The following is a 12,605-nucleotide window of genomic DNA, read 5'->3' as shown; positions in this document are numbered from 1 at the left end:
AAATCTCCTGTAATAGTTGGCGAACCCTAAAAAACACTGTAATGCCTTAAGGGAGGCAGGTTGGACCCATTCCGCCACAGCCTGAACCTTGGCAGGGTCCATGCGGAATTCATGAGGAGTTAGGATTTGCCCTAAAAATGGTATCTCCTGTACCCCAAAGACACATTTTTCAGTCTTAGCAAACAGATTATTCTCCCGAAGGACCTGGAGCACCTTCCTGACATGCTCCACGTGGGAGGACCAGTCCTTGGAAAACACCAGTATGTCATCAAGGTACACAACAAGAAAATTACCCAGGTAATCTCTCAGGATTTCATTAATAAAATTCTGGAAGACGGCAGGGGCATTACACAACCCAAAGGGCATGACCAGGTATTCGAAATGACCCTCGGGTGTGTTGAACGCAGTTTTCCACTCATCCCCCTCTTTGATGCGGATAAGGTTATATGCCCCCCGTAGATCGAGCTTAGAAAACCATTGGGCTCCCTGAACCTGATTAAAAAGATCCGGAATCAAAGGAAGTGGGTACTGGTTCCTTACGGTGACCTTATTCAGGTTACGATAATCAATGCACGGCCTAAGACCACCATCCTTCTTCCCCACAAAGAAGAAGCCAGCACCTACAGGAGAAGTCTAGGGGCGAATGAAACCCTTGGCCAGGCATTCTTGGATATACACCCTCATAGCTTCACGTTCAGGACATGAAAGATTAAATATCCTACCCTTAGGAAGCTTGGCACCAGGCACCAAATCGATGGCGCAATCGTAATCTCTATGGGGGGCAACACCTCGGAGGCCTCCTTAGAAAACACATCGGCGAAGTCCTGAACAAACTCAGGAAGCGTGTTTACCTCCTCCCGGGGAGAAATAGAGTTAACAGAAAGACATGACATAAGACATTCATTACCCCATTTGGTGAGATCCCCAGTATTCCAATCAAACGTGGGATTATGCAACTGCAACCAGGGAAGACCTAATACCAAATCAGACGATAATCCCTGCATCACCAGTACAGAGCACTGCTCCAAATGCATGGAGCCAACCAGGAGTTCAAAAACAGGAGTATGCTGAGTAAAATAACCATTAGCAAGGGGAGTTGAGTCGATACCTACTACAGGGATAGGATAAGGTAAATCAATAAAAGGCATTTTTAGAGACATAGCAAATTCCACAGACATGATATTAGCAGATGAGCCAGAATCCACGAAGGCACTGCCAGTGGCAGACCGGCCAGCAAACGAGACCTGAAAGGGAAGCAAAATTTTATTGCGTTTCACATTAACGGGAAATACCTGTGCGCCCAAGTGACCTCCCCGATGATCACTTAGGCGCGGAAGTTTTCCGGCTTTTTATTCTTGCGCCTGGGACAGGTGTTCAGAAGATGCTTGTCGTCCCCACAGTAGAAGCAGAGACCCTTCATTCTGCGAAACTCCCTACGTTGTCGAGGGGACATGGAGGCCCCGAGTTGCATAGGTACCTCCGAGTCCTCCGTGGAGGGGCGAGGAGACGGGACCTCGCGGGGGATTGCAGAAAAGTCAGAGGGGAGCACATTGAAGCGTTCAAGCTGACGTTCCCTGAGACGTCGGTCAAGTCGTACTGCCAGGGCCATAATCTGGTCAAGGGAGTCAGAAGAGGGGTAGCTAACCAGCAGATCCTTCAGGGCGTCAGATAATCCTAACCTAAACTGGCACCTTAGGGCCGGATCGTTCCACCGAGAAGCTACGCACCACTTTCTAAAATCAGAACAGTACTCCTCAACCGGTCTCCTACCCTGACGTAAGGTCACCAGCTGACTCTCGGCTAAAGCAGTCCTGTCAGTCTCGTCGTAAATGAGTCCGAGGGCAGAGAAAAAGCGATCAACAGAGGAAAGTTCAGGGGCGTCAGGAGCCAAGGAGAAGGCCCACTCTTGGGGCCCTTCCTGGAGTCGGGATATGATGATACCCACCCGCTGGTTCTCGGAACCTGAGGAGTGGGGTTTAAGGCGGAAATACAGTCTGCAACTCTCCCGGAAGGAGAGAAACGTCTTACGGTCCCCTGAGAACCGGTCAGGTAACTTGAGGTCGGGTTCTAGAGGTGAGGTGAGGGGAACTACTACGGCAGCGTCACCCTGGTTGACCCTCTGGGCCAGGGCCTGGACCTGTAGGGAGAGGCCCTGCATCTGCTGGGTCAGGGTCTCAAGGGGGTCCATGATAGCGTCAGCGTAGGGGAAATGGTAGACTAGGTAAGGGGCTTGTAATTATGTAATGGCAGGAAGGAGGTGAAGGGAAAGTGAGCCCTAATCTACCCACCGCCCTGTCCCTGCCTACTTGCAACGACCCGCCCTAGGCGACGGGGTACAACTGGGCGGCGGTCCCTACGCTGTCTAAGTGCATGGGAAAACAAACAGGGAACACGCAAGGGAAGGGGCAGTAGCCCACGGAACGCCGCGAGGAAACGGAGCGGTGAATGAGTAGTCAGGACCAGGATAAGGTGGAGTATACCCAAGTGAGCACGGAGGAGGAAGCAAGCCGGAGGCAAAGCAAAGCAGGTTAAGCAGAACAGCAGCAAGGCAGAAGCACGGCAGAAGCAGGCTGGAGCAAGCAGCAGTGGGGCCAGGAATCCAAAAGAATTACAAGCACTGAGGAGGAGAACACAGCAGGTAATAAAGGACAGGGGGCGGAGCTAACTCTGACTGACCAGGCCGCGATAGGCTCTCCCACTCCTGAGCCTGCCACCCTGGTTGGTGGGAGATGGTGTCAGGTGTGGCCTCAGGTCTGGCCTCAGGTGTGGATTGATTAATCCCAGGAGTATACCTAGACGTAGTACCTGGCAGATCCCTAACAGTAGGTTTAGCTTATTTTTACTCATTTCCACAAGGACTGAAGGAGAAAAAGCACCACAAAATTTGTAAAGCAATTTCTCCCGAGTAAAACAATGCCCCACATGTGGTAATAAACAGCTGTTTGGAGACACGGCTTGGCTTAGAAGGGAGAGAGCGCTATTTGGCTTTTGGAGATCACATTGAGCAGGAATGGTTTGCGGCGGCCATGTCACATTTGCAAAGCCCCTGAGGGGAAAAAACAATGAAAACGCCCAAAAAGTGACACCATTTAGGAAACTACACCTCTTGAGGAATTCATCTAGGGGCGTAGTGAGCATTTTGACCCCACAGATGTTTCATAGAATTTATTAGAATTGGGCAGTGAAAATAAAAACAATCCTTTTTCTTCAATAAGACGTAGCTTTAGCGCAAATTTTTTCATTTTCGCAACAAATAAAGGAAAAAAAAGAACCCAACATTTGTAAAGCAATTTCTACCGAGTACGGCAATACCCCATATGTGGTCATAAACTGCTGTTTGGGCACACGGCAGGGCTCAGAAGGGAAGGACCGCCATTTGGAGTGCAGATGTTGCTGGATTGGTTTCTGGGCGCCTGTGGGCCCAAAACAGTGGAAACCCCCCAGAAGTGACCCAATTTTGGAAACTACACCCCTCAATGCATTTACCTAGGGGTGTAGTGAGCATGTTAACCCTGCAGGTGTTTTGTAGAAATTAGTGTGAACTCGATGTTGCAGAGTGAAAATTGGATTTTTTCCACAGATATGTGGACAATATGTGGTGCCCGGCTTGTGCCACCATAACAAGACAGCTCTCTAATTATTATGCTGGGTTTCCTGGTTTTAGAAACACCCTACATGTGGCCCTAATCTCTTGCCTGGACAGTCGACCAGGCTCAGGAGTGAAAGCGTACCATGTAAAATTGAGACCTAATTTGGCGATTTACAAAGTATTGGTTCACAACTGCAGAGGCTCAGATGTGAAATAATAAAAATAAACCCCTGGGAAGTGACCCCATTATGGGAACTGCACCCCTCAAGGCATTTATTAAGGGGTGTAGTGAGCATTTTCACCCCACAGGTCTTTTCCATAAATGAATGCGCTGTGGATGGTGCAAATTAAAAATTTATATTTTTCCCTAGATATGCCATTCAGTGGCAAATATGTCGTGCCCAGCTTATGCCACTGGAGACACACACCCCAAAAATTGCTAAAAGGGTTCTCCCGGGTATGACGGTGCCATATATGTGGAAGGAAACTGCTGTTTGGGCACGCTGTAGGGTTCAGATGGGAGGAAATGCCATTTGGAGTGTGGATTTTGCTTGGTAGTAGTTTTGTTTGGAGTCTTACTGGTGTTTCCGTTTATAATGTGGGGGCATATGTAAGCCGGGCGGAGTATATAAGGGGCATAGTCAGGTGGTATAATAATGGGGTAAAAAAAAACAATAAAATAATCCATAGATGTGTGTTACGCTGTGACACAATCCTTTCTGCACAGGCCGGTGTCGCACTGATATATGGCGTCCTTTATTATCCCTCTTTTGATCCACACTCCGCGCCTTTGTAGTTTGGGGAATTTTGCTAGGAAGTGTTGTCCTGGTATAATACGGGCACCGTCGCTTCCAGCGGATATGTTTGGGCCCTCCCTTTCCTGGTTCCCTAATTTTAGGTCCTTGATAAATCGCCTCTTCAAACAGAAGAAATGTTCCCCTCGGGCACAACTGCATATTTTTTTATTTCCTGACTTATTGGAGCCATAACTAATTTTATTTTTCAGAGACGTAGCGGTATGAGGGCTGGTTTGTTGCGGGAAGAGCTGTAGTTATTATTGGTACCATTTTGGGGTACATGCGACTATTTGATCACCTTTTATCCTATTTTTTGGATGCCAGGTAAACAAAAAAACGCAATTCTGGCACAGCTTTTTTCATTTTTTTTTATACAGCGTTCACCACGCATTATAAACTACATGTTAACTTTATTCTGCGGGTCAGTACGATTCCGGCGATACCTAATTCATAGAACTTTTTTATGTTTTACAACTTTTTGCACAATAAAATTACTTTTGTAAAAAGAATGTATTTTTTCTGTCGCCAAGTTGTGAGAACCATAACTTTTTAATTTTTTTGTCGACGGAGGTGTATGAGGGCTTGTTTTTTGCGGGACGAGCTATAGTTTTCATAGGTACCATTTTTGGATACGTGCGACTTTTTGATCACTTTTTATTCTAACATTTGTAGGGCAAAGTGACTAAAAAACAGAAACTCTGGTATCGTTTTTTACGGTTTTTTTTACGCTGTTCACCGCGTGCAATAAATAATATAATATTTTGATACCTCAGGTCGTTACGGTCGCGGCGATACCAAATACATATGGTTTATTATTATTTTTCAATAATAAAGGACTTGATAAGAGTAAAAGGGGGATTGTGTTTTATTTGATTACTTGAAACTTTTATTGTTTTCAAACTTTTATTATTTGCACTTTTTTTTACACTTTTTTTACACTTTTTCTCAAGTCCCACTAGGGGACTTGAAGGTCCAACGGTCAGATTTTTTTTTTTCTAATACATTGCACTACCTATGTAGTGCAATGTATTAGATCTGTCAGTCATTCACTGACAGCAAGCCGATTAGGCTTCGCCTCCCGGCGGGGCCTAAATCGGCTTCCGTAATGGCAGAGCAGGAGACCATTGTGTCTCCTGTTGCCATAACAGCAGTCGCCAGTCCTGATTGCCTGTCAGGGCTGGCGATCTGCTAGTAACCGCTACGATGCAGCAATCGCTTTCGATTGCTGCATCGAAGGGGTTAATGGCAGGGATCGGAGCTAGCTCTGGTTCCTGCCGTTACAGGTGGATGTCAGCTGTACAGTACAGCTGACTTCCACCGCTGATGACGCCGGATCAGCTCCTGACCCGGCGCCATCTTGCCGGCAGCTACGGAAGCCGATCAGGCTCCGCCGCCGGGCGGATCTTGACCGGCTTCGGTGCTAGGCAGACCGGGAGGCCAGTATTAGGCCTCCGGTTGCCATTGCAATTTCATTACTGGGGTTCCGATGAGCTGCAAACACCTTAAGTGCAGCGATCGCGTTTGAGCGCTGCACTTAAGGGGTTAATGGCGGGGATCGAAGCTAATTTCAGTCCCCGCCGTTACAGCCGGATGTCAGCTGTAAGATACAGCTGAGATCCGGTGATGATGGCACCGGCTCAGCTTCTGAGCCGGTCCCAAACATTCGGCGTACATGTACGGCAAGATGCGGGAAGTCAATGCTTTCCATGACGTACATGTACGGCAAATGTCGGGAAGGGGTTAAAGGGAAACTGTCAGCAAAAACTTGCTGCCCTAACAACAGGTAGAATGACTAAGTGACAGGTCGCATGATCCTAATGAACTATGTTTTACTCTAATACTCTGCCGCGATTTAGAGAAAACACTTATTTGCGGCATGTGTTATATGCCAGGCTTGGGGAGAAGTGTCCTCTGGGTGGGTATTTGCCTATAGCAAGAGGCATGTCAATCATAGTGCGCTGGGCGGGGTGAAGCCAGAGGGGAGTGGACACTTCTCCCCGAGTCCAGCATATAACATTGGCTCAAGCCAGTGTTAAAACATTTTTATTCTAAAACACGGCAGCGCTTTAGAGTAAAAGTTGATTAGAATGATTGAACCTGTCATCTTACTGACAGGTTCCCTTTACAGGGATTGTCCCATCCCAGAAACCCCTTTTATACTGAAGCTGGCCCGCTGATTTTGCCTCGGGAAGCCGTGGCCAACCTGTGATTTCCCCTGCAGGTAGAAATTAAAACTGGATAGCCTCTATGGAAACGTTTGTGCTGTCCGGCATCTTCTCTAGTGAACTTTCAGTCAGTACAGACAGGGAGAGAACACATGATAACCAAAATCTCTATTTCAGACCTTTATAAGAATGTTTAAAGCGACGAGGACTTCTGGCCAGATCTCTTGCATCTGAGACATCTGGGAAAAAAATGTATTCTTAGTATTTTCTATAATAAGGTAAATTATTTTTTATAATTCAAATATTTCTCTTAGGGTGTGTTCACATGAGCGTTGGGCTTCCGTTCATCGGTTTAATTAGACTTTTCCGTTGGAGGAACCCATGAATGGAAAGGCAAATGGAAACCTTAGCTTCCATTTGTATAACCATTGATTTCAATGGTAATGCTTCCGATGCAATTGGTTTCCGTTTGTTTCCATTCCCTAAGGTTTCCGTTTTTTGTGGAAACAATAGCGTAGTCGACTAGGCCCTTAATCATAATATGTAAATTAGACTTCAATACGTCCTCGAAGGTAGAGCTGTTTTTCTTTACACCTATATAATAAGCTCATGAAGTTACCCAGTAAAGATATGGTTTAATTAGGCCTCATGCACACGACCGTAGCCATGTGCACGGCCGTGATTTTCGGGTCGGGCGGCTCCGGACTGTCAGCCGCGGGCCGCCCGCAAATCGTACGACATGCACATGGCCGCCGTGATTGTTTTCAATGAGCCCGGACCGCAGAAGATGTCCGTAATAGGACATGCCCGTTCTTTCTGCGTTGCGGGTTCCCGGGTCATGCACGGACCGTAAAAACTACGGTCGTGTGCATGGTCCCATAGAAAAGAATGGGGCCGCAATTCTCCCGTGGATTTTCGGGGGAATTGCGGCCGCAAAAACACGTTCGTGTGCATGGGGCCTAAGAATGTAAAACAGAAAAATATTGGGCAATTGCATAAAAAGTGTAGTTCGGTGTTAGTAAAAAATAGCACAGATCTGACATGTAATGTATTCAAAGGAATAGTACACAGACATAAAGACATAAGTAAATTTAGTGTATTCGACATATTCTAGGTCAGTCAAACAGTCCCCTCATGGGTCATCGGAGGGAGAAGGATCAGGCATGTCACATTTCTACATGCTTAATTTTTTTTTCCTACCCCCTTCTCACTAAAATAAACATGTATGATGTGCTAAAAGTGCATGTATATGTGGGATTCCAATCCTGAGCGATAGCTGGCAGACAAATTTAAATGGGCAAGTTAAAGTTTTCCCCCAACAGATGTTCTTCCGACATCCAGGAAATATTGGTCCATCAAGGGGCATCTAAACTTTGACTTTTGAGAATTGGAGAACAGTTGTAAGAGTTTTAATGGATAATCCCTATAACTATTAGTGCAAGATCATAATAGTCAGTGAGGCAGGTTTCCTAGAATTCTGTCCTAATCAGGAAGTTAAGACAATCTGCAATTCCTATTCCCTGAACAATTCTCTTCTAAGAGATTGTCTTTCTGAGAAAATCCAAGTCTTTTCTATGCCTAAAAGCCCCTTCATATTTCTCCTCCTGGTCTATGGCCACTCTTAAACAAATATTCCCTTTCCTAAGAATTATGTTCAGCTCAAAACAAACATCATGGGACATGAAATGTGATTAATATTAAGTTGTTCTCCACCCTACTTCACATTTATTTCCTCTTAACTACCGCTTTTACTTATTTTCTCGAAACTAATATGGCAAAGGTCCAAAAAATAATAATGCTGTGGAAATTCAGGGGAAATAAAATGGTTTATTCAGTTCTGAGAATCCTCATAATCTATCATAAGGGTATATCCACACTCAGCAGATTTATTCCAGAAATACCTGCCACCGTCCCATTTATCTGAAAACATTGCAACAGCACTCTGCAAACACTATGGGTCAATGCACACGATGCGTATTACGCGCGGTTTTGCCTTGCGTATTTGCGTGCAGCAAAACCGCAGCGTAATACTGTACCAGCATAGACAATGAAATTCCAGGGAATCTCATGTCCACGCTGCGGTATTTTTTTGGACGTAAATTGACCCAAGATGTGTATTTCCAAAACCGCAGCATGTCAATTTATCCCGCGATTCCACTTGCGAATTTTATATCACGTGTTCTGGAGAAATACGCAGCAAAACCTGCAGCATGAAAACGCAGTGATTTACGCAGAAAAACGTATAGACCGCACCAAAAAATGTATCCGGTGCGTTTTTTTGAGGCAAATTTCTTGTAGTTTTGCTGAGTATTTTCCGCAGCTAAATATGTAATGTGTGCATGTAGCCTAAAGCTGAATACACACGTTAAGTCTTATGTGCGGATTTGCCGCACGTATTTTCATGCGGCAAATCCGCAGCGTAATACAGTACCAGCAAAGTCAATGAGATTGCAAGAAATCTCATCTATATGGTGCAGATTTCTTCTGCACATAAATTGACCTGTGATGCATATTTTAAAATCTGCAGCATGTCAATTTATCTTGTGTTTCCACTTGCGAATTGTATCTGACTAGATTTAAAGAAAAACACACCAAAATACGCAGCATAAAACTGCACCTATTTCCGTATCAAAATGTAAATACAGCACCTAAAAACGCATCACTGTGTCTTGATAAATTTGCATTCCTGCTACGTCTACTTACAAACGTGAGGTTCTTACCGCACATCTTGATCAAATTGTGTGAGCCCACCTGCCACGACAAGGGGGTTTTAAGTGGGTCCCTAACCTAAAAATACACCTCTGTTCTGGTCTAACCCTGCAGAATATACTCAGGATAGGTAGGAACCAGCTTTACTCTTAAAGCACCCTTGGGCAGAATGAATATATATATATATATATACTGTATATATGTTATACATTCAGTATATGTTTTTCCGCAGCAGACTAAATGGGATATAAATATTCTTAGGATTTGGTCTTCCATTCATACACATACTAGTGTAAATTGACCTGATACATTAGTTGCAATTTCCTTATCTAAAGCTATTATCAAAATTAGTCCTTTTAAGTTGCTTGCTGCCGTAAATGGAAAAATGCATTCTGTTTAGGCTAGGCTTCTACCGCGACTTTTGATCATGCAACAACACCATCACCAAACCCCTAACCATGGGCGACGTGAGGATGGTGCTGCCCCCCTTCTCATTTCTATGATTCTTGGGTTAATTCCCTACACCCTTGTTTGCTAATGTAGTAGGGCCTGTGGTAAGAGGATTCCTGCACAGGTTCTCACCACCATTTAAAAAAAGGATGCAACTAATTTGGGTGGACCCTCCTCTCTTCAGGGGCCCATAGCAACCTTATGGTCAACCTCTATGAGATATTTGCTCTTGTATAGGCTCCATATAATAACGATAATAAAAATTTGAAATATCTCTATATAGTGAAGGAGATAAGTATTTGATCCCTTGCTGATTTTGTAAGTTTGCCCACTGTCAAAGACATGAACAGTCTAGAATTTTTAGGCTAGGTTAATTTTACCAGTGAGAGATAGATTATATAAAAAAAAAACAGAAAATCACATTGTCAAAATGATATCTATTTATTTGCATTGTGCACAGAGAAATAAGTATTTGATCCCCTACCAACCATTAAGAGTTCAGCCTCCTCCAGACCAGTTACACGCTCCAAATCAACTTGGTGCCTGCATTAAAGACAGTCTGACTCTAACCTCTACAACATGGGCAAGACCAAAGAGCTTTCTAAGGATGTCAGGGACAAGATCATAGACCTGCACAAGGCTGGAATGGGCTACAAAACCATAAGTGGACCAGCTAACAATGTAAAACATCTGTGTGCTTTACATTATCGTATTGTATCTTCATGTGATGAAACTGTAATAGACAGAGTCTTCTTCTCAGGGTAGTTCTCTATTAGCCAGAGCGGAGAGGCACTACAGAGAGCAGCTCTCACTCGGGAGTACTCAGAGCGACCATGATGTATTACATCATAACCCATGACTACAATGGGTATAATCTTCTGACATGGGAATGAATGGTCCAGTAGCGCTATAATAGTGTTGGAGATTTTCAGACATCTTCCACTCTTTCTCACAGGTTTAGGCAAATTATTAAGTTCTGTGATCTGGTAAATAGGAGTTCAGAGGGGGTCTAGCTCACAGACCCAAACTTAGATTTCCATTTTATGCAATATTTCGTTATTTTTTACCACAAAGCTGATTCAGTTTTGACAAAATCATCTCAGCATGTATATAAGCAGCATACGATTTGTAGCACAGACAAGTTATACAATGTATTGATCTGTGCTATACAGACTAGGGTTGAATTACCAGGGTAACAACCTCAGTTTTAGTTTATTACTGACAATGGACGTGGGGCCATCAGATGTGATGAAAAAAGATAGTAAATGAGATAGCACTACCATCATATCGGGAGACTGAATGCTGTGGTCATCCTTTAACTGTGTCAATCATCTTTCCTTTATATGACGGATTGTCATAAACACGCGGATCCCCTGCTTGGGATCCTTCACTATGAGCCAGAGTGGAGACCCACTTAACAAGAGCGGTAGTTGTTCTGGAGGATCCAGCTCATCCATGCATTACACGATTGGCCGTTCATGTATACGGCATGCATTTAATGCTACATTTTTCCTGCAGCAGCCACTCCAACGACTAGCTGTCGATTCCTCTGGTAAAAACATCTACTCCCTGGTAGTTTCTGAAGCCAGACCCGCGGCAGTCAGCGGATAGTTGGACCAGCTAATATTGAAAAAGGGTTGTCATGATGAATCAACCCTTTAAACTGATATTTATTTACTGAAGAATATGCAATATAAATAAAATGTGCACTCCCAGAACACATGTCCAATGCATTTGCACTATTTAATAATACATACCCTGCATACTATTGCTCCTATTTCAGACTGGCTATTCCAAGTGTGACATTCTTGTTTGCTGCGTATCTACCAGCCTATTAAACCACAGAGAATATTAATATTAAGCCCATGGACACGTTACAAATAGTGACTTCTGCAATGGACATTTTTAAATTGTAATGTCAAAAAACTGAAACTCTTTTCTTTACTTGGCATGGGATTTTCAGAATATTGGCCAAGCCAACAAATTCTTGTAATGACACAGTACAAAATAAGTATGTTTTTAAATAGCATGCGCTGCCGTCGCTTGCCAAATAGTGATGTTAGATTTAGATGTTGGCAAACTATCAGATGGACATATAAATGCTGGTTTGGCTGAATTTTATTTACTCTAAAATATTATGTAAAAGACAAGATTCTTGGGGAAAATTAAAATTGGCGCATTTGTAAATGGTTCCATAATCTGGTTACAATCGGCTACAAGAGCCTTTTTCTCATGATGATGTAATGAATTGCAGCTATTAGTAATTATGATAAAGGAATACTAGACAATACGATCCGTCAATGCTAATACCTGAACTAAAAAGAATTTGAGAGGCAGTTACCAGAATGCGCAGAGACGTAGCTAGGAGATTCTTGGTCACAGCGCAAAAACTATACCTGTTCCAGTTACCTAACTGCCAAAACGTCACTTGTCTCCAATGATGATAATATAATGTTCTATGTATTAATTTGTGTAAAGAGATAGCAATAACGTAACTGTTTAACCCCTTGAGGACGCAGCCTGTTTTGGCCTTCAGGACACAGACAATTTTTCAAATCTGACGTGTTACTTTATGTGGTGATAACATTGGAATACTTTTACCTATCCAAGCGATTTTGAGATTGTTTTCTCTTGACATATTGTACTTTATGTTAGTGAAAAAATTTGCTCAATAAATTCTATATTTATTTGTGAAAAACACCAAAATGTAGCGAAAATTTGCAAAAATGTGCATTTTTCTAAATTTATGTATATGCTTGTAAAACAGATAGTAATACCACACAAAACAGTTACTACTTTACATTTCCCATATGTCTGCTTTATGTTTCTATCATTTTTTGAACATCCTTTTATTTTTCTAGGAAATTACAAGACTTAGAACTTTAGCAGCAATTT

This window comes from Rhinoderma darwinii, chromosome 1, assembly GCF_050947455.1.
Source record: "Rhinoderma darwinii isolate aRhiDar2 chromosome 1, aRhiDar2.hap1, whole genome shotgun sequence".
NCBI classification, from domain to species: Eukaryota; Metazoa; Chordata; class Amphibia; order Anura; family Rhinodermatidae; genus Rhinoderma; species Rhinoderma darwinii.
This window is presented reverse-complemented; position numbering follows the sequence as displayed.